Raw genomic sequence first — 27,547 nt, 5'->3', positions numbered from 1 at the left:
CATCATTTGAGAGTTGTGCAATCGCACTAAGGAGACTAAGTTGATCTCTTCTAAGGTAAATTGTGCAATCGCACTACAGAGATTAAGTCTGTCTCATCCTTGGAAGGTTGTGAAGTCATTGTCCTATAGAGATGTCATGTTAATCCCATCATTTGAGAGTTATGAAATCACACTACGGTGGCTTCATCTCTATCTCTTCCAAGGTAAACTATGCAATCATGCTAGGGAGACTGAGTTTATGATATCCTTAAAAGGTTGTGAGGTCATTACCCTAAAAAGATGTCATGTCAATCTCATTTTTGGAAAGTTGTGTAATTGCATTAGGGAGGCTTCAAATAAATCTCTTTCAAGGCAAACTATGTAATTACGCTATAAAGACTGAGTTACTCACTTTCAAGATAAATTATGCAATCGCACTAGGAAGACCAAGTCTATCCTATCCTTGAAAGGTCCTATCCTTGAAAGGCTGTGAGGTTAATGCTCTAAAGAGATGTTGCATTAATCTCATCCTTGTTGTGAGGTCATTACCCTAAAAAGATGTCATGTCAATCTCATTTTTGGAAAGTTGTGTAATTGCATTAGGGAAGCTTCAAATAAATCTCTTTCAAGGCAAACTATGTAATTACGTTACAAAGACTGAGTTACTCACTTTCAAGATAAATTATGCAATCGCACTAGGAAGACCAAGTCCATCCTATCTTTGAAAGGTTGTGAGGTTAATGCTTTAAAGAGATGTTGCATTAATCTCATCCTTGAAGAGTTATGCAATCATACTAGAAGGCTTTAGATCCATTCTTTCCAGGGTAAATTGCATAATCATACTAGGAAAATTGAGTCTATTCCATCATTGAAAGGTCATGAGGTCACTACCCTGAATATCAGTTAAAGAAAAGAAAACATCATTATTGTGAATAGTAATTCATAAATAAAAAAATTATATTCCTAGTCATTAACCATTCTACATTTTGTTGCACTTTGAGGTATAATTATTTTAATGACATTTTTGTTGAGATCATAGTATCAGCTCTAAAAAAAAAAGAGAATAAAGTTTCTCTAATAGATGTCTTCTAAATGGTTGAAAAATAAACTTTATATATTTTATGGTTTGAAGCAACATTCCACTTGTATTCGTTGAAAGATTTCTAAAAGCTCGAGGTTCTAACTGTATTCATGAAGTTGGTGAATGTCTAGCCCAAATTTGGTTGTCTTATTAAGCTAATAGACAAGTAGAAAAATCATAATGACTTAAGGTGATCAAATTCCTCTATAGCCTTTCTTTTATATTTCTGTATAGCTTACAACTATAGAAAAACCTGTGACACGTCCCATTCCAGAAATATTTTGATTATCTATTTTTTATGGTAATTAGGGACATTGATAAAATTGTGGAACAACTATCGATGATTTTTTTTATTAGTTTCTCATAAACAATATCATTGATGATGTCTTAAAAAATAAAAGTAACTTAAAAAAAGACTTATGTGTTGGATAATTGATTAATCTCTTGGTTCTAACAATCTGACTTGTTCTTCCTTGCAAAAACAATTAGTGATTAGTGTTTGACACCTGCAGGAGGTCCCTTTTAGTGGATTTAGGGACTCTTCGATGCTTAAGTAAGTGTGTGTGTGTGTGTGTGTGTTAGGGACTCTTCGATGTTTAAGTAAGTATGTATATATATGAGAAAAAATGCTTTGAAATTTTAGAAAGAAACCTTAAAACTAAAATGTGTCATAAAGAGTGGAGATTAAAAACCTTTTCTTTTAAGGATTTAGTGGGTCTTTATAGTTCATCCTTACCTCGTTTTTTTTTAATTGCATTCCAACCTCTTTTGTGTCAAAAGGAAAAATATCTCTAACTTAATTAGAAAAAAATATTTTCGACTTAATTAAAGGAAAATGTCTATATATCTTTGAATTATCAAAGGAGAAATACATTTATATGCATGTGAGCTCAGTGCTTGGTTGAACCTAGAGGTGTTGGGTTTAGTAAACTGCCAAACCCATACATGTTTAGGCTAAATATATGGCTGAGCCTAGGGGTGTTGGGACTAGTAGATCCCCATACCTATATATGTTTGGGCTTAGTGCTAAGTTAAGTTTATAGATGTTAAGTCTAATAGATTGCTAAAACTATACATGCTAAGATGAACTCACAAAATAAATTAGTCAAAATTGATATAAAACTCTGAGATGAACTCTTAAAATTTGTTAATTGAAAATGATGAACTAAACAATAAAATTAATGAATGCAAATAATAAAACTTGAATTTATAAATGTTAAGGATGTAAAATGACATGAGAAAATCCAAATTTAACCAAAAAAATATGATTTATTAATATGGAAAGGGAATATGAAATCTACATGAATTTAGACCATGAATTAAGAATAATTATGATTATATTATACAAGTGATTAAGTTAAGTCATGAATATGGATTGAATATGACATCATCATATATATAGTTAAGTTAAAATTATAAGTAATAATTGTAACAAGGTTGGTTAAGATATAGGATTGAGAATGAGGAAATTATTATGCATATGACTGCCATAATTCATTATGTATAAGGAAGAAAATGAGAGAGTTCATAAATTGTTAAAAAGAATATATCATGTTGAAAAGTTAACATAGATTCAACATGGCCATAAATTAGAATAAAAATGTTATATCTTTCGTATACCTTTATCAAATATTAGTAACTATATTGATACACACTTTTATTATAATTATTTTATGATCTCTTGTGTTTCTAGGTATCTTCTTGAAAAAGGATTCCAATCCTAAACAAAGTGATATTGAGCTATTTAGTTTTTCATGATAGAAAAGTCCTAGTAAAATCTAATAATATTTTAAAATCAAAATATTGTTTGTAATGAGAATATGTCCTATAAGGTTGGAAGAAAATGTATATCAAGCATTTTATGTATCAAATTATTAAAACTTTTGAAATATGATAATCACCTTACAAATAAAGAGAAGTGTCTTCTATGTTTAATTATCATTGTGATGTATATTTTGTAATATGTGTAAGGAATGGTAATGTTCACATATGCGGTGGACTTAAAAAAAAAATCCTAACTTTGATGTACAAGATAATTAGAAAGATAAAAATCACACCAAAAGTTCAAGGTGTTACAATACTCATCCCGATCAATATGATACATCTTCTATTCTTGCCATTGAAACAGATTCTCAAAACTAGTAATGGATTTGTAATCACTCTTCTTATGATTCTTCAATATCATATTCCTCATCTTTTTTAATAACAAGATAATTCTTTAATTTGCCTCTCAATGTCTATTATCTTCGATCGATGAGTTAGTTTTGAAATTTATCTTTATATATCTTCTATTAATATCTCCTTGACATTTCTCTTCTAAGCGAGAATCTCTCCATCCTTTCTTACGTAAACATGTTATGCTTTACGATCATTTTTAATCATGGTTATTTAGTAGAACACAACAAACAAGATAACCTGGGATTGCAGCATTAAACAAGCAGTAACCTGTGATCATTAGACTTCGATACCAACTAATGTATATAAAAGCAACACAAGAAAAACAATAAGTAAAAAAAATACAAAATCACACCAAATAAGTATCACATAAAAATTCTAATTCAAAACTTTATTATTTTTTGTTCATGTTGTCTGACTATCTAAGAGATTTACAACTCCTTATATAAACCTAAAAACTTACCTAAACCAACAAAGAAACAAAAAACATAAAGGAAAAGAAATAAAATTCATAATAAAAAATAGTGAAAGCATACTAAATAAAGACAAAAAATAATAATAAAAGAATTATAATCCAAATAGAAAAAATAATTATAAACCAATTAGAAAAATATAACAAATCTTAAACAATAATATTTAGGGATTATTTGAAGTCCTTTCCAATCTTTGATTATTTTGAGATTTTAACCTATAGTAAATAAAGTCTCTAGGATCTCCAAGAAAAAATTTTATCTATATCTAATGGTTGAATTAAAAATTACGTTTAGTAACGTAAAACTACATATTAAAAAAAAATCTCCTATATCATTTTTTTTCTACCATAAAAAATCAACCAATTTTCCTTTTTTTTTAAATGAGAGAATAAAAAATTTAAAAAATAAAGTTTTGGACTCAAATTAAATTTATATAAAATTAGAGGACTAAAAAATTATAATTTGAAAAGTAGAATACGACTAAAAATTAGGAATAGAAATAATTACAAAACTTTCATCCACGATATCTATAGTAAAATATGACTTTCATCCACGATATCTATAGTAAAATTGATTAAGTGAAACACGATTTCCTTGTATTTTGTATTTTGTATAATGTTGCGACTATTAAAAATGGAGTTTCGTGACATTTGTGCATGGTGGTGTTAGCCATTTAATATCCACGGGAGTCAGGAGCAAAGGCAAGGTGCGCGCAGTTGGGAACTGGCGCACATTGTCCTCAAAATTTGTGCTTCAGAACATGTTTTCTTACCATGGAATATAAAAAAGAAGAAGATAGTAATATGTATTTGGCTTTTGGTTAGTTCTGGGTTCAAGTCCCCAGTACGTGCATTTTTCATTTACTCCATGTTTATTTTTTTTTTTTTTTGCAAATAGGATATTATTTTATATTTATTTATTTTTTTTTGCAAATAGGATATTATTTTAGAGCACAAATTATTTGAATTGACATAGGTTTAATAGTATTTAGAAAAAAAAAAAACATAGATTGTTGTCTATCATTATTCTCTATGCTTCAACTTCCCTTTCATTCTTATCTTTCTGTATGAAATTATGTTGCTAATACTCTTTATTTATTTTTCACTTAATGTCCTATCCCTTTATTTTTCTTTTCAAAATTTTCCTTCACAATAATATTCTTTCTTTGATCCCTCATGCATAATTTATTTTAAGAAATAGAAATGTATAATGCAATTATTATTCTTTCCCTCCTTGATCTTGGTCAATATATATTTAATATTTTAAAATTTTCATATTTTTTATGTATAATAGTTTGATTCATTACTATATATAAAAAATGAACTTATTATGACTATTATATCTTTAATGCAATACTTTTCTTTTATCTTAATCTTTAAAAGGTGTTTGGAAATATAATAATGGTTATTTTTAAAATAAAAAGCTAATAAATCATATTTTATAATTAAAAAAAAAAGACCAATGATAATAATAATGATAATGATAATTTTTTTAAAACACCAATTCCTAAAATATATGCTATTTTTATAATGAATCTAGAAATATTGGTCAATTCTTTTTTATTTTATTTTATTTATACATCATATAAAATCTTAAATAACATCAAATATGCTACTTAAATCATTCCTAAACTACTATATTGGTATTTTATTTTGATTATCAAAACTCTAAAAAGACTTAAAACAAACCAATAAAAACATAAAGTGTTAAAATTCAAAAATTATCAAATTGCATCAAAATTCATCAAGTTATTAAATCAAATCCTTGGTTATTTTTTTATAGGTTATTTTATTTAAATTATTTAAAAATAAAACATGTTTATTTAATAAAAAATAAAATGTATTTATTTATAAATAATTTATTAAAAATATAAAAAATATTATAAATTTCTCCACGAACCAAAATAAAACTGCATGAAGTATTTACCTTTTGTTTTGTCAATATTCAGCGTTTTGACGAGGCATTATTCTAGAAGCTTTGCGTTGAACACGTATTCTTGCAAGAATAAATTAAGAGCGTGTACAAATTCATAAAATATCACTCTTTTCTAGAAAATCATTTTCATGAAAAATAGAAATAGAATATTATGTTTAAATAATTTTTTTTTATCTCCTCATAGATATTTGGAAAAAAAAGTTTAAAAAATGTTTGAAAATATGGTAATAATTGCTTTTCAAAATATTTTTTATTTATAAATACATCAAAATAATTTTTTTTAAAATTATTTGTAATATTAACATATCAAAATAATAATAGAAATATAAAAAAGTAATTTAAAAAAAATTAATAAAAATATAAAAAAGTAATTTAAAAAAAATTCAAATTTACTCCATCCCCATTTAAAATGCAATATCAAACAGAAGTTTAGATTAGAATTTAGAAAATCTTTTTGATGTCCCTGACTTTTATATGAAAAGACACAACTGCATCTTTAAAATATTTGAGAGATAAGCTTTTTTGTATTAATTAAATAAATATTAGCTTTGGTGCCCATGTATTGCTGCGATGTTAGACTATTATTGTACAAAAAATAATATTCAGTTGCTGCAATCATGCTTTAAAAAAAATGCTACTCGGAGTCATAGACCCAATTGGATTGAATAAACTACTTTTATTTCAATTAAATAAAAAAATCATAGTAAATAAATTAAATTTAAAAAGTAAAAAGATTAGAATAACCTAATTTTTGTCCAAAAGATAATAAACAATGTTTCTTAATCCACAATTAATTAAATACAAAACAATGAAATAAGATAAGAAAAAAGATATAATTTTTTTTTCTTGATTAACCTGAATTAACATGATAAACTTGTAATCTTGATAATTAAAATCAAATCAATCTTAGGTCTCTTGTTAAACTCGTGATTCAAATTATAATTAAAATAACATGATAAAAAGATAAAAAGAACTATAAAGCCTTAAAAAAAACATGTTAGTTCTTCAGATTTATAACCGTCATTAAAACCAAAGTACTTTATTTAGAAAAATTTTGAAGTTTAATTATCAATCAATTAAATATTAAAAATAAAACTAAAAAAAGAATTTTAATTATATAAAATAATTAAAAAATAACAATTAAAAAAATAAGAATCAAAATTAAAATATAGAATAAATTTTATATTTAATTGACAAGTAAAATTAAAAAGAAAAATAAGTTTAGCAAAAGGACCTGGAAAAATAAAAAATATGAAGGTTAAAATTAATAGAAAAATATAAACAAATTTTAGATTGAAGGGTAAACTTAAAAAGGATAATAAATTTTTCCAAAAAAATCAAGAAAAAAATAAAAATTAAAACAAAAAGGATTAAATTAAAAAATATAATATTATCAATTTGGATTGAATAATGAGATTAAAATTCAATAAACTTTTTTACAAAAAAATCAAGGAACAGAGGTAGAAATTAAAAAAATAAAAATTAAATTAAAAAAATATAATATTTAATAAATCGAGTTAGGTTTTAGCAATTATTTTTTAGTATTGTAATAGCAATTATTTTAAAATATTTTTTATTTAAAAATAAATTGAAATAATATATAAATACATATACACACGTCAGCATATTAAGATAATATAAAAATATTAATTAAAAAAATTATTATTTTTTTAAATATTTTTGAAACATTGACTCGTGAATATACACAGTTTTTTTTAAGGAATGAGAATGATGCACACGATGAAAAATACATTGAAGTAAGCTTTGACAAGTAATAAAGGTGAAAACACTGAAAAGGATGGCCTATTGATAGGCAAAAGCAAAAGCTAGTCGTTAATATTTTGTAGACAGATGGTCTGAATCACCTTTGAGTTAGATGGTGGTTGAGGGAGAGAGAGAGAGCGCGCGTTTATATTGCATGTGTCATTAGTCAAAAGTCAAAAGGGTCGCCTAAAAATAAGAGCAAGGAAAAGTGAGATCTTACCTTGTCAAAGACAACCCAACAGTCCGAAGGAAACTAGTCGGTAGAACCGCACTTCATAAAGGTTGGATAAAAAAGCGTTTCAAAATAGACTTGAATTATAAAATTATAAAAATTAATTTAAAATTAAGTAAAAATTAAATGATAAAATTAAAAAAAATAAAAAAATCAATAAAAATAAAAAAAATTAAAAGATGATTTTTTTTCATATAAAAAAATTATGTAACATTATTATTAAACTTAATGTAGTAGATTAATATTGAGACAACGACATATTGAATCGATTTGAAATTCATGCCTTAACTTGCTAAACATATATCCTTAATCATAGACTTTACTATATATTTTTTTGTATTTAATGATATTATAAACAAAATAAATACTTATAAAATTGAGTATAAACTAAATATTATGATATTTATTTGAGACTGCAATAACCTCATAGAAAATAAATCAAAATAAACTATAGCTACCAATTCAAAATCAACAAAATATTGAAGATTAAAATTTAAATAAAAAAAAGACTAAAAGCATTCAATTGAAAGCAAAAAAATAAAAAAATATATTTAAAGAAAAAAAAGTTTATTTTTTTCACTCTTCATATGAATAATGAAAGATGAAAAACCCCTAATGTTTTTAATATAGTAGTTAAATATGAATAGTGAAGGACATGGAGAAACCCTAACTTTTTTAGTATAGTATTCTTTTTTGGTGAAAATGAGAATATATATATATATATATATATATATATATAAAATAAAAAGAAAGCCTGAACAAAAAGAGCGGAGCTTTAGCTACAGAGGTTGTGACCTAGGTCTCAATCTAACTACAAAGAAGAAAAATAAGGAATAAACAGCCCTACTAATGGAGCAGTAACATAAAAAACCAAATGATTTCATAACTTAAGCAAACCAAGCCGAAATACATTCGTAATTCCTATATATATTGGCACCTATATACCCAAATGAAGAATTCAGATTTCTAATCTAATCTGTAGCAAAGTAGAACAAATGCCATATGATATCTTTTCAGATAAGCTGTTTTTCCTTAAATATCAAATTGTTACTGGTATTCTATGGAGTCCAAACAATGCTAAATATAAAGCCCTTCTAAACAAATCTTTCAAACTTATAATGATTTTCCTGTAAAAAACCTAGCCATTGACATTGTAGGTCGTCAAGGGCATATGACATTACCCAGCTCAGACCTCTCCAAGCTACAATTTTATTCCATAGTTTCCAGACCACTAGGTAATGCATGAGGATGTGGGAGACAGTTTCAGAATGGTGCTCATAGAAAGGGCAACAATCATCTTGAGGGCTCAGGATATGTCTCTTAAACAGGAAGGCTCTTATGCAAAGGCCTTCATTTAGGGCTAGCCATAAAGTTATTTCTATTTTTGAGGGCAAATAAATTTCCAGGCATCTGTAACATAAGTTTTAGTTTTAGCAATCTGATCCTTACAAAGACAAGCATACAAGAGTTTAAAATATAGCTAATTTTCTTTTCCCATTTCCAAATCAATTTGTCTTCTTTTGATCGATGAATAACTATAAGATTAAGATCAAACATTAACCTTTGAACATCAAATTCTCTCTAGTTTTAAGGGGTCTTATCAATTTCAGATTCCAATAACAAGTATCCTCTATCCAGTATCTCATCTAGCTAACGATCCTTGTTTTGAATGAGGACAGATGGAAAAGAGCAAGATAAGAGTTAACTAAACAGAAGCTAGTCAACCAAGTATCTGACAAAAAAATTACATAGTTACCATTACCCATTTTAAGAGTATAGCCAACACGAATAAGAGAGCTATCATGATTCTTACTAGTAATGGTTGAGTAGATACCTTACCAAATCACTGAGAGTTTTTTTCCTGAATTAGGGCATCCCATTGATGAACTTCGGTCTATATTTTTCTTTAATAAAGTCTGCCCAACTAGCTTTTTCATTGCTTTCTAATTTCCAAATCCACTTGAAAAGAAGAGCATTATTTTTTGTCAATATAGTCCCAACACCAAGACCTACCCTGTATTTTTTTTCACCACTGTTTCCCAAGCTAATCTGTTTATTTTCCTATTATCAATATTCCCAGCCCATAAAAACCAAGACTGCATTGCTATGATCTTATGGGCCATTGCCTTTAGGATGCATAAAATAGACAAGAAATAAAGAGGTATGACAGAAATTACATTTTTGATGAGAATTGCTCTCCCATCTATTAATAATAGCCTCTTTTTCCAAGAGTTGAGTCTCCCTTGAATTTATTAGAGAACAGTTTTCTATATGGAGATCTTATTTGGATTAGCACCTAGAGGGAGTCCCAGGTATTTGATTAGAAAGGGATCACATCTACATCTAAGAACACCAGAAATCCCTTCAACATATATCCCATCAACATTCACACCTACTAAACTGCTCTTATGGAAGTTGACATTGAGCCCCGAACACAAGTTAAACTATCCTAACATTCTCTTGACATTTAATATGCATTGAAGATCATTTGGTAGGAAGAAAAATATGTCATTTGCAAATTGCAAATGATGAATAGCCTTTACACTTATAGAGTCCATCCTATATAGAGCACCAATTTTTAAACTCTTACTAATGAAAACAAAGATACATTCAACAGCCAAACGAAATATAAAAAGAGAGGGGGTGTCCTCCTGCTGAAGACCACAAGAAGCTACGAACTTCGAAGTGGGGGAACCATTGATTAAGATTGAAAGTCTTGTAGTTGAAACACATGCCATAACCCATTTTCTCCATTAAGTAGCAAAGTTCATGTAACCTATAACATCATTAATGTGAGACCAGGAAAAAATGTTAAAAGCTTTTCTAAAGTCAAGTTTAGGAAGGAATCCTTGACAGCTCTGAGATTTCATAGAATCTAGCATTTACTTGGCTATAAGCACCAAGTTTAGGATGTTTCTACCGGCAATGAAAATTGATTGGAAGACACTAACCACACACTATATAACCTCTTTTAATCTAGTGGAAAGAATCTTAGCAATAATCTTATATAACCTATTCAGTAAGCTAATAGGTTTAAAATCATTAAAGGAGGAACTGCCAATGACTTTTGAGATTAAAGCAATATAACTGGTATTAATACATTTACTAAGTTTATCTCTCTTGAAGAATTTAAGAACCATTATGAATAAATCATGTTTCATTAACTCCTAGAACTTCTTATAGAAATTGAAGTTAAAACAATAAAGGCCTGGGGCCTTAAAACCTTCACTGCTGAAGATGGCAAAATGAACATTTTCTATAGTAACTTTTTTTTCAAGCCATGCAACCTATTTTCACTTAGCTTTATAAAACCTTTATTACCTATTATAGGTCTAGAAATTAGCAGATTAGAGTTAATGCTTGAGAAATATGCTTTGGCTGCTTTGATTTCAGCTGGACTCAAGAGGCTATTCCTATTATGTATTATCTGAAGAATATAGTTTTTGTAACCCTTAAACTTTGTTGAGATGTGAAAGAAATGAGTGTTTTTGTCTCCCAACTTGACCCAAGAATGTTTAGCCTTTTGTCTCCATATAGATTCTACATATATATAGAGTTTTCATAGTTTGCCCTTCAACTTATATAGCCTTTTTCTTTAGAATCAAACAACCTTCCACTTTTAACCTGATCCTCGAGATTCTAGATAGAAGACTAAAGATTTTGTAGAGCCTAGTCCTAATTCCCAAACATAGTTTTATTCAACCATCCTAACTTTAGTTTTAAAGCATTGATTCTTCTGATCGCCTGGAAGTCACTAGGGACATCTTGTATAATATCCTCCCAAAAGACCTTAAGGGTGTTATGGAAGGAAAGGGCCATGAGTCAGAAGCCTAGACATTTAAAAGGTTTCCATCCCCAGTAAACTTGTTCATTCCTAATAAGCAAGGGGCAATGATCCAAAAGACCATGATCTAAACGTATCAATTTCAAAAACCTAAAATGAGACAAACATTGTGTATGAGTAAAAGCTCTATCCAACCTGCTTATAGAGCCACCTTTAAACCAGGCGAACTTGTGATTCCTTAGTGGGTATTCAACCAAATCACAACCATCAATAAATACTTGGAACTCTAAAACCCCTCTCTTATCTAATAGAACACTATTTCTTTTTGAATTAGATAAGGTCTCATTAAAGTCACTTATTAAAAACCAGGGACAATCTGCAAAGGTATGTCTGAGTTCAATAAACTTCATCCAGGAGACTACTCTTTCAAAGGTATCATTAATAGTATCTCTCAATCTATAAATCCAAATCCACATACATAATAAAAAAGTACTAAATATTTTTAAAATAAAAAAATTTATTGATCATCTTCATTATCTTTTAACTTTTAAAGGATATGACCCATTTAAGAATTATACAATCCCTAGATTAATTCATAGATAAAGAAAATAATCAATACACCTAGTATGTGTGTGTGTGTAGAAAACAATAAATTCTCAACTTCCAAAGATAAGACCTATTTAAGAATCTTACAATCCCCAAGTTAATTCTTTAATAAAAAAAAAAATCAATCCCCAAACAATCACATAAAAGAAATTGAAAACAATCTTATATAATCCTATCAAGTAATTTAGAAAAGTCATTGCAAATATTTATTCTAGCACAAATTCCACAATGAATAAATATGCACATCAACACATAAAATTTCAACATTAACATCAAATAATTATACCTTAAATAATCTTGTTGCAACATGTCCTATTAACCCCGTCATGAAATATTGATTCCAACTTTATCACTCAGAAATAAATCTCTAGCAACTTTATATTCCCGGGGTTTCCATATAATGGTGTGGATCTTAACATTTTATATATTCCTCATTAAAAAAAATCAAAATATGTCAAAATCTAATCAAAATATACAAGAAAAATGCATTAGAGGTTTGTCACACCCAGATATCGCGACGACCCTTTAAAAATTAATCACTTGACTGGAAAAAAACAGATATCTAACATCTTGTTCTTTTAGAGGAAACGATCTATTTCAAGGAGTTGCCACCTAATATTATGGTCATTAGGAACCCTAACTGGTCAACATAGATTCTTTGGTATAGGATTGATTATGCGAAAGGAAAAATACTATCACCTCTTAAACGTCTTACCTAAGATAGGTTGCATTGCTAGTTTTATCTTAAATTGCCAAAGATTTGTTTTTGTTATGTTTTTATGATCTTCCTATAATCTTCCTGACTCTAGCGTCAGTGAATATTTGTCTATGAATATTTCCAACTTCAGCGTTGGTAAATTTAGTGCAATCTAAAAAGTACAATATTCCTGATTCTGACATAAGTAAATAAATCCATAAAATTTTGTATTAAAAGAAATGAAAACTATTTTTTTATTTTTTTTATTTATATAGCTTGTTCTCAAAACTTAAAAAAAGAGGTTAGGTTATTGGTTCAAACCAATGACTTGGTATGACCACTTTTGCATGCATCCATGTCGTAACTCACAAAAATCAATTAACAAGTTGTAATAAAATAAAAATATTTTTAGAGAGAGAAATTTAACTTTTTAGAAAGGGAAAGTAAAGGGAGTGATGATGGGTATACAATGGAAAGGAGGGGCTAGATCATAGGATTCAAAAAGTCATGAAGAGAAGCATGGACACGTCAAGAACTACATGTAGAACAAGAATGGACACGTTGAGAAATCTTTGGTTGTGAGACTTGGGGGAGGCAGTACTATAGTGGAGGGAGGCAAGAGGAGCTTGGGTGTTCCCGAGAGAGCTGAATAGCATTCCTGATGCTGTTTTGGGTAAATATACGAATATATGTAGGAGTGTTATTTTAGTTGATTTTTAAAATTTTTTTATTTAAAAATATAGGAGTGTTATTTTAGTTGATTTTTAATTGTTTTTTATTTAAAAATATTAAAATAATATATTTTTTATTTTTAAAATATTTTTAATATTAGTACACAAAAATAATTAAAAAAATACCAAATAAATATTAATTTAAAATACAAAATAAAAAAAATTTAAAACTTTTTTAAAACACTTTTAAAACACAAAAATAAGTAAAAAGCTTAGAATAAGTTTGTGTTTGGTTTTGTTTGTTTTTTTTTTTTTCTACACCATAAAAATATATTATTTAATTAATTATAAAAATATATTATTTGATTAATTATAAGAAGTGTTTTAAATAACTGATGTCTCACCTAGATATTTTAAAATAACTTTGAGTTTATTTGATATTATAATAACTTTTATAATTATAATTTAAAAAATAAATTTAAAAAAATTATTTTTTATTATGATTGGTTGGATTAAAATATGTGTTTGGTTAATATACTATTGAAATAATTATTAAATAAAAAATAATTAAAAGATATTTGATTAAAATTATTATTAATAATAAAATGAATAAAAAAACATAAAATAATTTTATAGTTTTAAATTATATTATTGTAGATTAGATTATTAATACGTTATTAATACAAAAAAATAATATTAAAATTCTATTTTTTTTGTTCCATTAATTACCTTTTTGTTAAAGATTTTGCTAAAGTATAGGAAATTTTTTATTAAGAGCTCATTCTGGCATGTGTACTGTGTCAATGGTTCTCTCTCTCTTTTTTGGTCGGCAAAAGACAAATTAAAAGAAAGGTAAGGGTTAAGGTTATTTTGGTCTCACTGTATTTTCAACGGTTCTTTCTCTGTTTTGAAAAAAATAAGCATATAAAGATAAACCAATAACTCCAGTTACGTTAACGTCAACGCCGTTCTAAAGTTTCGCTCCTTTTTCTCAAATAAAAAATGTTTGATTCAAATTAGGGAAACTCCTCAAAATTTCACAATTTCGCGTAAATCAAACCCAATTTAATTATATCCTCCTTTTCAAAACCCTAATTACCGTCTAACTAAACCCTAATTCTCAACCATGTTATAAGCGAACAATTTCTGTTTTGATTGCAGAGAAAACAACGGAATATTAGCTGAGAAAGGTAAGAAAATCGAAAATCTCAGTTTCGAAACACTCGTCCAAATAATATATATATATATAGTCGAAAATCTCAGTTTCTCCTGTTTTGACAGTGAATACACAATGAAGGTTTGCAGCTCTTGTGGAAAAAAAGGTCTCCACAACTCGCGAAGATGGATGAAATCGAGTAATTAATTAAATTTTCAATGTGTTGGTTTTTTTTATTTATTATTTAATGTAATGTAGAATTTCGATTTCTATTTGGATCTTTTTTCTTTCGTACTGAAATCTTATGCCAGTGGATAAATAATGAAGCAAATAAATTTCTTTTATTTTGTGCTGGTTTTGTGAAGGTCATGCAATATCTGCGGGAAAGTTTTGGAGTTTCCGGGCTTCAGAGCTAATCCCCTATTTATAAATGGGGAGGTGTGGTCTTGATCTTTTCTTTTCGTCAACTTTTATCTGTTTTGTACGTTTTATTCTGTTTTTATTATATTCTTACCACATTCATTTTATTTGTAGGTAGTGCCGAGACTCCTATCGAAAATCCCAAGTGAAAACATTTCACGGGAAAGATTGTATGAAAAAGGTTTGTTTTGTTGCGCTTCTTTCCTTGTTTGTTCAACAATACATCTGTTTCCTATAAAAAAGTTTCGAGCACGTGCCATTATTTTCAAATTTCTTGCTAGAATAGATAGAAAACTGTGTTTACTTGCCAAAAGTTGAAACTGGAATGACCATGTTTCTATTTTTTCAAGTTTGTGAAAGTTGAAGTTTTACTTAGTAATTGAACTAAATTATTTGAATTTTGATTTGTGTAGTTAGCTAACTAGTATACATGCTTTCGAATAATTTGGTTAAAACAAAAGTTTTATGAAGAGTACATCATCATTTTTCTGCAAAGTGCTGTTGGTTGCTATTTATCACTAGAATTATTGTTTAGATTTGTATAATTTATGCGTTTTAGTTCAATTTCAAACCGATAAGCTGCATTTAGAAGATGATATGACTTCTAATTCTTTAGATGACTCAAATGACTTTTTTGATATAGATGATGCTGAGGTGAACAACCGTTTTTGTGTTTTTCTAGGCATATTACTACTTGTCTAATTCCACCTTTGAATCCCATGTAATGGAAGAGTTAGTGTAGGAGATTTAAAAATTCAAATAGCATTTGCTGATTTTCTCTGCTCACGGTTGCTTTGGGGGCCTTCTTGCCAGAAATATCAGAGGAATTAACTCAAGTAAAAATAATCATATTTCCCATTTCCTACAACTTATAGCTGAATTCTATACACAACATTTCTGTTATATCTGATCTTTCATGTTTCAAAAACAACCACCTGATCTTCCAGGTTCCAAAAACAACCACAGTTTTTTAACCATGAATTGCTATTCCGAAGATCTAGAAACTGGTGTGATTCCATGTTCAAGCTCTGTGATTTGTGATTTACAGGAACACTCATGCCATCTTCATATTCCTGCTTGTTATTGCTGTTATCATAGATGTTATTATTCAAGATTTGTCTCCTTCTGGTATTACTTTGTTCTCTCATGTGAGTGCATGCGTTCTGCGATCATGCACATGCAGGTTTGTTTGTGCTTCCCTTAGGATTTTCAGGAACTCTTATGCAATCTTCTTCGTGCCTGCTAAATTGATTTCTAGTGCCTTTTGCTATCATAAATACTATTTTAAACAAGAATTATGTTGTCCCAGTGTTGCTTTGCGCACTCTAGTGAGTGTGTGCACATGCAGTCTGTGTGATGCAATCTTTCATAGGGAACAAGATTTGTGTTGTTCCGGTGTTGCCTTCTGCACCTTTTCATTCGTTTATATCTTGTCAAAAAGTGAAAATCTCTGGGTTTGGTATCCTATTACTTCTATTACTTTCTTCAATTTCCTGTAATCAACTGAGCAAATTAAAAGAGCACGAGCATTATTCAACATGGCTCCATTTTCTCTATTTCCCCTACTTGAAAATGATAACGGTTTTTGTGAATTATCTTGTCAAAGAGGTTCTTCAATATTTGCAGTTTGTTGGGTTCGTCTAAGAATATAACTTACATTTTTATATGAACTGTCTGGCAAGTGTTCCAATGACCCCCAAAGATACATACGACTGATATCTGAAAATACTTTAATTTCATAATTCTTATCACAAGTCTAGGTGCATGACTTGAGTTTTTTTTTGTATTTTAAAATCTATTTCTTTTGCTTTTGTTCTTTTAATGCATGGTTGAAATTGTTGCAATGTCTTTTCAACAAAATCACTCAGCATTGGGAATGGGAATAAAGCTCCAATCCTTGATGGTTTTTCTTTTCTTGGTATTGGTATATCTTTCTTGGTAAAGAAGAAATGGAGTCTTTTCTTGGGCCACCCATGAAGAGAGTCTGGGTAATGTACTTACAGGAGTTGGAGTGTGATTAGCCTGTTCGTTAGAGCATGGAGAGGCAGGATGTAGTTGGCTCTTCTTTTGAAATTTTTTAACTTTAACCATTAGATGATTCATTCTGCACACCTAAGCAATGTTTGCTTAATTTTTATTCTTAGGTATTTCCTTCTTTTCCAGCTAATCATTATTAGTAGAAGATATACAAACTTAATACAAAAGAAATATGATATTGGTCTCTATTTCTAAAGAAACTTGTGTAGCGAGTACCTATTCTTTCGTGATATGAATAAGAAATGATATAAATTTTTTGATTTATAAACTAGTGATTCCATTACAATTTTTATTTGAATGCATAAGAATATAGTTTTATGGTACTCTGAAAGTAAGAGATAGTGAGCGACTTCTATTGTTCTTTTTAAATGTTGATTATTTATTTATATTTGTCTGCTAAAACATTCAAATTGCCTTGTCAAACTTTCTGAGATATGAAGTAATTTTCAGGTTTTAATATATCTAGAAATTCATATTGTACTATCCTTTGGATTTGATTAGTTTTTTCCTTATAGTTGTCATACACAAAGATGCATGCATCAACTGACATTTTTAACATTCCAATTTATATTTGAAGAATCACGCTTATTTTCCATTTTTTTCTTTAAAAAACAGTTTTACTATTTTTATTTCATAAAAGCATTAGATCTTTTTTACCCATCAATATCAATATACAAACTCGTGGTCCAGTGGCCTGCTTTATCCCCCCCAACTCCCCCCAAAACAATGCTCACCATTCCTGCATTTGTAACATCACTTGTTGAGTTTTAATTGACTTTTTTTATGGTTTTGGCCAAATTATTTGAACAACAAATATAACCTGTAGGATCAGTCATCACCAGAAAAATTTCAACATTACATTTTTAGTTATAAACTAAAAAGTTTTTATAGTGACAATTATTTGATTTATGTTTTGTTCATCTTGCATCAATTCATATTCTATGATACATATGATTTACAAAGTGAATGTGTTGACAATATGGAGGAATATGTCAACTGCTCAAATAGTAAGCCTGCATGCATGGCTGCTATGATCGTACTTGCAACTCTTTCCAGGTCAAAAATTGCACTTGTATTTAATTTTTATTTTCCTGCTATGGGATTATGTCATTTGATTAATCTTCTTTGAAACTTTATTTGAAGGACATAAACGAGTAGCAGAAGCTAGGAACTCAGTTCCTGCTAAATCTGCTAAACTTCTTGAAAATGCTTCTTTAAAATCTTATTATTTCTAGAAATTAAATCTCAATATATTTATTATCTAAGATATGCATCAATTAATTATATATAAACATGGCTGTAAAAAGTTTAAAGTATATGTGTGACAAGATAATACAAGAGAAATTCTGAAATGTTTTCTGTCCCCCTTTCACTAAGAGAGTTACAATATATATATATATCAAGAAGTATCAAAACCCTTAATTCTAGCATCTAATAAACATAATCAGATTCTTTAATACTAGGCCTAGACAATAATTGAGATCTTTAGAGAGAATCTAGGGATATACAGCTATGACAGAAATTAAACAAAGAAAGAAGAATATAGTGACAGCTATGAAAGAAATAGAATAAGAAAAGGAGAATATACTGACAGCTACAAAAGAAAGACTAATAGCTATTAAAAAAATGAAATAAAAGAGAATATATTGACATCCCCCCTCAAATTGATGCGGGTAGGTCGAACAACATCAATTTGCGACTGAGAAACTTATGTCGTTGGCGTGTCAAGGCTTTTGTAAAGGCATCAGCTATTTGAAGAGCAGTATTGAGATGAGGAAGAGTGATAACACCGCGAGTAAAGGCCTCCCTAATATAATGACAGTCCACCTCTATGTGCTTGGTGCGTTCATGGTAGACCGGATTTGCAGCTATTTGAATAGCACTAGTATTATCACCATGAAGTGGAGTAGGAGCAGTAGGGGGGAACCCAAGTTCAGAAATAAGACCACGTAACCACACAATTTCAGAACAAGCTGCTGACATGGCTCGATACTCAGCCTCTGTAGAAGATTTAGAGACACAATCCTGCTTCTTACACTTCCAAGAGATCAAGGCATCTCCAAGAAAAATGCACCAGCCTGTAATAGATTTTCTAGTATCTGGGCAGCCAGCCCAATCCGCATCACTATAGGAAGTCAAGGTAAGAGTAGAATGTTTGGGAAAAAACAACCCACGAGTAGGGGACCCAATTAAGTATCGAATAAGACGACGAACTGCAGCAAGATGAAGATGTCGAGGTGCCTGCATAAATTTGCTAACTATATGGACAGCATAGGAGATATCAGGCCTTGTAATTGTTAGGTAGATAAGACTACCAACAAGTTGCCGATATAAAAAAGGATTAGGCAAAAGCTCGCCTTCATCTTTTCGGTATTTCACATTCACCTCCATTGGTGTATCAACAGCAGTAGCATTCTTTAAATCAGCAAGCTCAATGAGATCCTGAATATATTTATGTTGATTTAAGAACAAACCATGATCTCTAGAGTGAACTTCCAGCCCCAAAAAATATGTGAGATGTCCAAGATCTTTCATTTGAAATGTACTATGTAACATATGTTGAAGCTTGGTGATCAACCCAATGTCATTACCAGTGAGGATAATATCATCAACATAAACTAAGAGAAATACCATACCAGTGGTGGTCTTGTAAAAGAAAAGGGATGAATCATATTGACTTTGTGTGAAGGAGAAGGTGAGAAGAGTGTTGCGAAACTTCTCAAACCAGGCTCTAGGTGCTTGTTTCAACCCATACAAAGAGCGTTTTAGTTTGCAAACTGCATTAGAAGCCTTTATGGACATACCAGGTGGAAGTGTCATATAAATCTCTTCCTTAAGATCCCCATGCAAGAAGGCATTGGTTACATCCATCTGATATAAAGGCCAGGCTTTAGAGGCTGCAATAGCAAGAAGTGTTCTCACCGTAGTCATCTTAGCAACGGGTGCGAAGGTTTCTTCATAGTCGAAGCCATATTGTTGTTTATTGCCAAGAGCAACCAATCGAGCTTTGTATCTATCCAAAGATCCATCAGACTTGAGTTTCACAGTATAAACCCACATGCTCCCAATAGGCTTAACATGTGAAGGACAAGAAATAATGTCCCAAGTATGATTGGCCTTAAGTGCGTGAAGTTCTGCCTCCATGGCTTGTTTCCAGCACTCATGTTTGCTAGCCTGTTTATAACAAGTGGGAATGGAAATAGAAGAGAGAGTAGTAGACATAGCCACAGGAGTGGAAAAACCATACCTTTCAGGAGGTTTGTGAGGTCTAGAGCTTCTACGAAGAGGAGGGGGATCATAGGAAATGGGCAGAACAGGATCAGATGTTGCAGGAAGATGTGAAGGAACCTCGGTGATACCTGGAGAAAGAGCAGAGGCAGGAGTGCGTCTATGATAAACATAACCAGGTTTAAACCTTTGTATTAGTGTTGACGACTTAGAAAAAGATGGTAAAACAGATAAAGATGGAAATACAGAAGGCTGTTGGGTGCAAAAGAAAGGCTGATTTTCAAAAAATATAACATTCCTAGAGACACGAGTTCGACGTGCATGTGGATCATAACAAAGAAATCCTTTTTGGGTGACAGCATAGCCTAAGAAAGCACACTTGACGGATTGGGCAGTAAGTTTATTTCTCTCATGTGCAGGAAGGTGAACAAAACAAACACATCCAAAAATATGAAGATTGGAATAATTTGGTGCATGTCCAAACAAACGAACATAGGGAGAATCATTGTTCAAGTGAGGAGATGGTAATCGATTAATTAAATAAACAGTAGTACATAAAGCTTCACACCAAAAATGAGAAGGAACATATGACTCAAGGAGAAGAGTTCGAACAACATCAAGAAGATGACGATTCTTTCTTTCAGCCACACCGTTTTGTTGTGGGGTGAAAGGACAAGAATGTTGTGATATGATCCCATGACTTTGAAGAAAAAATTGAAATGCATTTGACATATATTCACCACCTGAATCAGATTGCAGAATTTTAATTTTGGCAGAAAATTGTGTCTCAACTAAGGCAAGAAGGGCTTTAAACACAGAGAAAACCTCACTTTTAGATCGAAGAAAATATACCCAAGTAAAACGAGTGAAATCGTCTATAAATGTAACAAAATATCTATAATGTTCATGAGAAATGACAGGTGCAATACCCCATACATCAGTATGCACGATTTCAAAAGGTTTGGTGGTGTGAGTTTTATGCAATGGAAAAGGAAGTGTTTTGCTTTTACCAAGTTTGCAAGATGCACAATCAACAATATCATTATGAGAAGAAGTTGAATTTTTATTTCCTAATAAACCAGATTTAAACAAGACTCGAAGTACATGAGAATTAGGATGTCCTAAACGTCTATGCCACACCTGATTATCACAGTGAGCAGCATTACATGCAACATAATTTAACATAGGAGAGGGAGATAGAAACAAGGGAAATAGACGTCCCACTTTAGGTCCCTTCACGATCATCTTCCCGGACACTTGATCCTGCACAAAACAACCAGATTTGGAAAAATGAACATCACAATTGTTGTCAACTAATTGGCCAACAGATATGAGATTAGTGGACAGCTTAGGAGACACAAAGACAGTATTTAGAAGGGCTGAAATATCACCAACAGCTGTGATAGACAAAGGATTACCATCGGCAGTACGAATATGAAGATTACCTTTATATTTTTTAACATTATTTAAAGGTAAGACAGTGTTGGTCATGTGATTAGAAGCAGCAGAATCAAAATACCAAGGCTTAGGAATGGAATTTCGGTTACCTGAAAGGCCTAAAGCAGAAAGGGCAGAAACTATCATTTGTTGGACCATTTCAGGGGTAATAGAGGACTGACCAGGACTAGGAGTATTGGAGGAACCAACCGAGACATTATAGGCGGTTTCAGATTTCTTTGGAGGCCGGATGGAGCAATCTTTGATGATATGCCCTGTTTTCTTACAATAGTTGCAGAATTTTTTGGTACAAGTAGTGGCAATGTGCCCAAATCCTTTGCAGCTATAACACTGAACATTTGACATATTTCTACCTCCTTTAAACCTCCCTTGAGCAGTGTATGCAACAGGGATTGGAGTAGAATTTTGAGCTTTCTGCTCCAAGACAGCTTGTGTAATGATCCGTTGTTCTTCCCTGAGAAGCTCTCCTACACAAATATCCAAGAAAGGAACTGGTTCTCTATTCATCAGGTTGGACCTGATTGCTTCAAATTCCCCTCTTAACTTCATTAAAAATTGATCACGCTTGCTAGTCTCATGCACACTTTGAATAACAATAAGTCCTTCAAGAGGTACACTTGCATACACAATGTCTGTGTACTCAGCCCAAAGATTTACAAAGGAAGAATAAAATTCTTGTATTGACATACTACCTTGATTGAGTTGACCCAACTCAAGTTCCAATTGAAACCTTCGTGCTGTATTGCTTTGGTTGTAAACTTTCTTTAGGTAATCCCACATTTCTCTAGATGATTTGTAAGGCTTGAGATTGAGAAGCATGGAGTGTTCCATACTTCCAAGGATCCAAGACATAATCTGAGCATCCTTCACCTCCCATTTCACATATTTCTCCTTTTCCTGCTCACTGTCAGGTGCAGGAACTGTCCCAGCAATATGACCCCATAATTCCTTTCCCTTGACAAAAATCTGAAACTGGAAAGCCCAGGCAGAATAGTTCTTTCCAGTAAATCGAACAATAAAATGTTCAGATCGTTCCATAGACAAGATTTAACTAGAAACAAGAACAAAAAGATCAAGTCCAAGAAAAACAGAATAAAAGAACCAGATAAGGAACTAGACACAAGATGAATTGATTTCAGAATTTTGGCTCTGATACCATGACAAGATAATACAAGAGAAATTCTGAAATGTTTTCTGTCCCCCTTTCACTAAGAGAGTTACAATATATATATACATCAAGAAGTATCAAAACCCTTAATTCTAGCATCTAATAAACATAATCAGATTCTTTAATACTAGGCCTAGACAATAATTGAGATCTTTAGAGAGAATCCAGGGATATACAGCTGGGTAGCCCTAAAGCACCAAACCTGCGTTGTCAACTGAATTGCTTCCTACGTGTGTTTCCTTTTTCTTGAAAATGCTTCTTTAAAATCTTATTATTTCTAGAAATTAAATCTCAATATATTTATTATCTAAGATATGCATCAATTAATTATATATAAACATGGCTGTAAAAAGTTTAAAGTATATGTGTGTGTGTGTGTGTGTGCAAGTGTCCACCAAATGATAACTACGAAGGTATAAGACATGGACATGATACAAGAATTTATTTCTATAATTTCTATAATTTTGCTTCTAATAACACTGTCCTTGTGATAGCATTTCTATTGTGAAATTCTTAACTTAAAAGAATAGAATTTGGAAGTAGAAAAACTGGGGTTGTTGGCAATAGAATTTGAACAATGTGGACCATGGGTTTTGAAAATCAGATTCTAGGATTGTCAGCAATAAATATGGAACAACTATGGCAGTCATGTTGAATTTTAGTTTAACCATATAATTAGTCATAGGAAGGGCCTAATCTAGTTGATGTCTTTTGGATCATGTGAATCAAGTTATAAACTCCATTCTCATATGCATGAATAATTTCTTGCTAATGGATTATGTGATATTTCAATGTACAATTTTGGGTGTATCAATACAGAACACCATTATCTGATGTGTGAATATGTAGGTGCACTCTTGCCTGCTTATTACAAACAAATAAATGCATCCATGCGTCAAAATATATATGAAAATTAGTACATTTGCTTGATGTTCAAGATAAGAATGTAGAACTGAGCTATACTTTCCTGACCTCTCTAAAAATATAAGAAATCTTAAATATGAGCATAACAAAAACAAGGGTGGGAGTTGAAGTAGATTGATGAAATGCTGTGGGAAGGAATGATGAAAGAATACCATGGTGAAAAGTGACATTATAGAAATTTTGAACTAGCTTTCTGCTACTCAACCAAAAAGGCAGCTAACTAATTATATTTTCCTCTTTTAGCCCTTGCTGAAGAAGCAGCAAAAAGATGCAACCCAGCTTTAAACTTCTTGTTTAGTTAGCTAACTGCTATGGTGCAACTAATTTATCTAAGATTTTTCATTTGGGTAGCTAGTTTTATCAGTCATTTTCTCAGCTTCTTGTCATATTGTTTTGTCACTTGGTATGCCCTACTACCTTTTCTTCGTTTTATTTTTTTCATATGACCAAGGATACAAAATAGTGGCTTCGATAGAGCAAACCTCATGAATCTTAGGCATATAATCTGAATTAAGGCAGTGAATAAGAACATTATTGTCACTTGGTATGCCCTACTACTTTTTAAATGATTCATGCAGCTATTAACGAGAATCTAGAAGGATATTGCATCAACACGTGTCAAAATTTAAGACAAGCAGTCTATGTATTCTATCATGTTCACAATCACCTTAAAAGATAAAAAAAGAAGAAAAGTTCTGGCTTTTTTTTTTTCGAATCATTTGGGAAGGTTTCTTATGTACAATCTGGTAGGTTGAAATGTAAATAGACTCTGGAACATTCTTCTGTTGGAACTTTAAAGATTGGTGCACAAGGGCACTCAATAGAGATATCTGAAATCTTCATATTACGATAGGAAGTTAGAAATTTCAAGTAAAACTCAAAAGTGAAAGACAAATGACATTTAATAGTCTAGAAACGTTTTTGGACAGACCCATAATACATTGGGGTTTGCTGACTCAAAACCTTTTGCAATGCAATATTATCCATTCCAAAAGAATAAAGAAGGCTAGTCATATTTTCTGTTGATTTCATGAGAAAAAGAACAAATAATTAATCTACAAGTACTTCCTATCAATCATTCATGGTTCACTATGCACATGCAAGCTTTCAGTACAAGTGTCTCTAAAAAGTACCTTCATTTTTTTAAAAGTTCACTAGAATTCTCACCGTGGAATCTTTGGATCATGCTGCTTCTTTTGTTTAGTGAGAAATGTGAACATTATTTCTTTGTCAGAGACGCAGTTCCAAGATCAACTATGATGCATTGGAGAAACTCTTTGAGGAACCTGTAAGTTGCGTCATTTATTGTGTCTTCTCTTCTGTGTCTTCTCGTCCTTGAAGCGTTATACAAATGCTTTTGTTTTTAGTTTAGTTAAATTAATTTTAGTTCCTCTTGCATGTTCTTAAACAGGCAGTCCCATGTTCTGATCTAAATTATCACAAGGGAAATGTTCAAATTTCTGTTCAACTTATAACATGTCACTTGTTTTCACTTGTATTATTCATTTGGTGCAAAGATATATTCTGAACCTCTTTATAATAATCTTTTTTGCTGACTACTGTTGAATGACAAGGTCAGGAGCTGTTCTCACAAATGATTGAGATGAAAGTAATAAATCTAAAGTATTAACTATAAATAATAGCCATACTCTTATATAAAAGAGTTATTCAAGGTCTTCCCTCAGTTTACGGGTTTTACTTGAAGGCTTATGCCTCTATCTATGTTTGTGAAGGCTTCCTACTTTTCGTGTTCCATAAGTTTTGAGTTCTAGATAAACAAACATGACTGTACCCAAGTATGAATCGATCTTTTCACAAATTTTGTTGACTGGCATCACACAAGAAAATGAACAGTGCACCTTGTTTTGGATAAAGGAAGAGTTTTTTCCTTAAAATTTTTTCTTGTTCATGGACTATTATTCTGTTTCCTTTTTCCTTTTCTTTTCCCTTTCTAGATGAGCATTTAGTAACTGCATAAGCATAAAAAACCGTTTGCTCCCTGTTTAACTTTTTTGGGTTCCCATGCATTTACATGTAAGTCATTCATGTTTTCTTATAGGGGACTGAGGATGCCAAGAAACTACGCTGAATCTCTCTGACAATGTTGAGAAGTTGTCTAATACAAATGGCGAAGATCTTGAATTAGAGGACATGAACCAAAATGATGGTTTCGGGTCACAAGATGAAAACAAGGATGATGATGATGTTCAAGAAGCATATGTCACAAGATGAAAACAAGGATGATGATGATGTTCAAGAAGCATATGATGATGGTGATGATCTTTGTAATGATGTTGCTGATGAAAGATGTGACTGTGAGATCTTTGTAATGATGTTGCTGATGAAAGATGTGATTGTGATTATGATGATTAATAACCACAGAAAACATTTTGATAATTGATACTTTCTCTGTGCTGTTCCATTAGCAATTTTGCTCGTTCTTCTTCTGCTGCTTTCCCTTGGTAGCAGATTCAGTTCTTTATATTGTAGAGTGAAAGTTGATTTTTCCCTTTTCTTTAATAAATTGGTTTGCCAACAATTATTTCTCTAGTTCTTTCTATTTATTACAAGCAGTCCTGTCCTGTTGTCCCCAAGAATTTATCAGGTGCACGAAGTTGGCACAGTAAGTCGAAGTCTAATGGCAGCTTTCGATGCCAGAAGCAAACACATAGCTGTTAACAGATATTATTTTCTGTGCATTCTCTGCAAGGATGAGAGGTATTTGACATGGCTCCTTATCGAAGTGGAGATCAAATTGCAGATATAATGACCAAGTCGATTAAACCAACAATTTTTTAGAAGTTGAGTTTACTTGATGAAAGAATTTCAGAAATTTTCTTGTAAACTGGTGTGTAAATATTACCAGTTTAAGGGAGAAAATTTGGAATAAAAAGCTGTTAACAGTTCTTGGTGGAAGATCATTTTAGGAGAGAATCAGGTGCTGAACTATTCTCTAGAGAATCAACCAGCAATGCTATTTCATAGCAGATACCAAGTCATTAGGAAGTTGTTTATGCTATTAGCAATAATCCTAGCTAGTTAGGTAAGATTTTAATCATGGGATTGTGATCCCTATTTCCTTTCTTTCCTTCCAAGTTATGCACTGTTTATTTAAGATAGAACTTATTTGAATAAATGGTAAATTTCATATTCCTTTCGGTCTGCTATTTTTTCAATCTATTCTTGCACTAACATATGGTATCAAAGCCTTAAAATTATGAGGGGAGTGAGACACGAGAGAAAGCTTGTGAGGAGAGTGAATCACAAGTGAACAGTGACCGAAAGCAACTCTGAAATTACAGTAGCAATCACCACTAGCATTTGGATTACTTTGTGCAGCATGCAACCCCATGCTTTGATGGTCATTATGACATTTAGAGTATGTTGATGGAAAACCTTTTAAGATCTAAAGTGAATTGGCATTTTATAGAGTTTGATATTCACAAAGAAGAAATATCAAGATGCATCACATAAAAGATTCATGATGTATAAAATCTGAAAGACCTCAAAGCAGACAACTACTTGTTTCAAGCTATAGATAATATACATACTATTCTTTAGAAAGATAGCTCCAAGCAAATATGAGACTTTATGAAGAAAAAATATCAAGTGACAACCTAAGTGAAACAATATTTTTAAGCTTTTTATAAAGAGTTTGAAACTCTTAAAATGAAGTTAGGAGAGTCAGTAGATAAGTATTTCTTTAAATAACTAGCTATAGCTAGTAAAGTGAGATTTCTTAAGAGATAAAATAGAAGA

At 30.8% G+C, this 27,547-nt stretch overlaps 2 long non-coding RNA genes across 3 annotated transcripts; both read left to right on the top strand.

Annotated features, from left to right (window-relative positions):
• The first annotated feature begins 14,348 nt into the window (after positions 1–14,348).
• On the top strand, positions 14,349–17,946 carry LOC105132447 (uncharacterized). Of its 2 annotated transcripts, XR_843577.1 has the most exons (5): positions 14,349–14,587; positions 14,679–14,752; positions 14,919–14,991; positions 15,088–15,154; positions 16,022–17,946. It is a non-coding gene; the product is annotated as an uncharacterized LOC105132447 (long non-coding RNA). The 2 variants fall into 2 exon arrangements; XR_843576.1 differs by having other exon boundaries at positions 15,088–17,946.
• Positions 17,947–23,234: 5,288 nt separating this feature from the next.
• On the top strand, positions 23,235–26,058 carry LOC105132446 (uncharacterized). The gene is made up of 3 exons (XR_843575.1): positions 23,235–23,277; positions 25,023–25,076; positions 25,848–26,058. It is a non-coding gene; the product is annotated as an uncharacterized LOC105132446 (long non-coding RNA).
• Positions 26,059–27,547: the final 1,489 nt, after the last annotated feature.

This window comes from Populus euphratica, unplaced genomic scaffold (genome assembly GCF_000495115.2).
Source record: "Populus euphratica unplaced genomic scaffold, PopEup_1.0 scaffold27.1, whole genome shotgun sequence".
NCBI lineage: Eukaryota > Viridiplantae > Streptophyta > Magnoliopsida > Malpighiales > Salicaceae > Populus > Populus euphratica.
The sequence above is the reverse complement of the archived record's forward strand: the minus strand, read 5'-3'. Positions and strand labels throughout refer to the sequence as shown.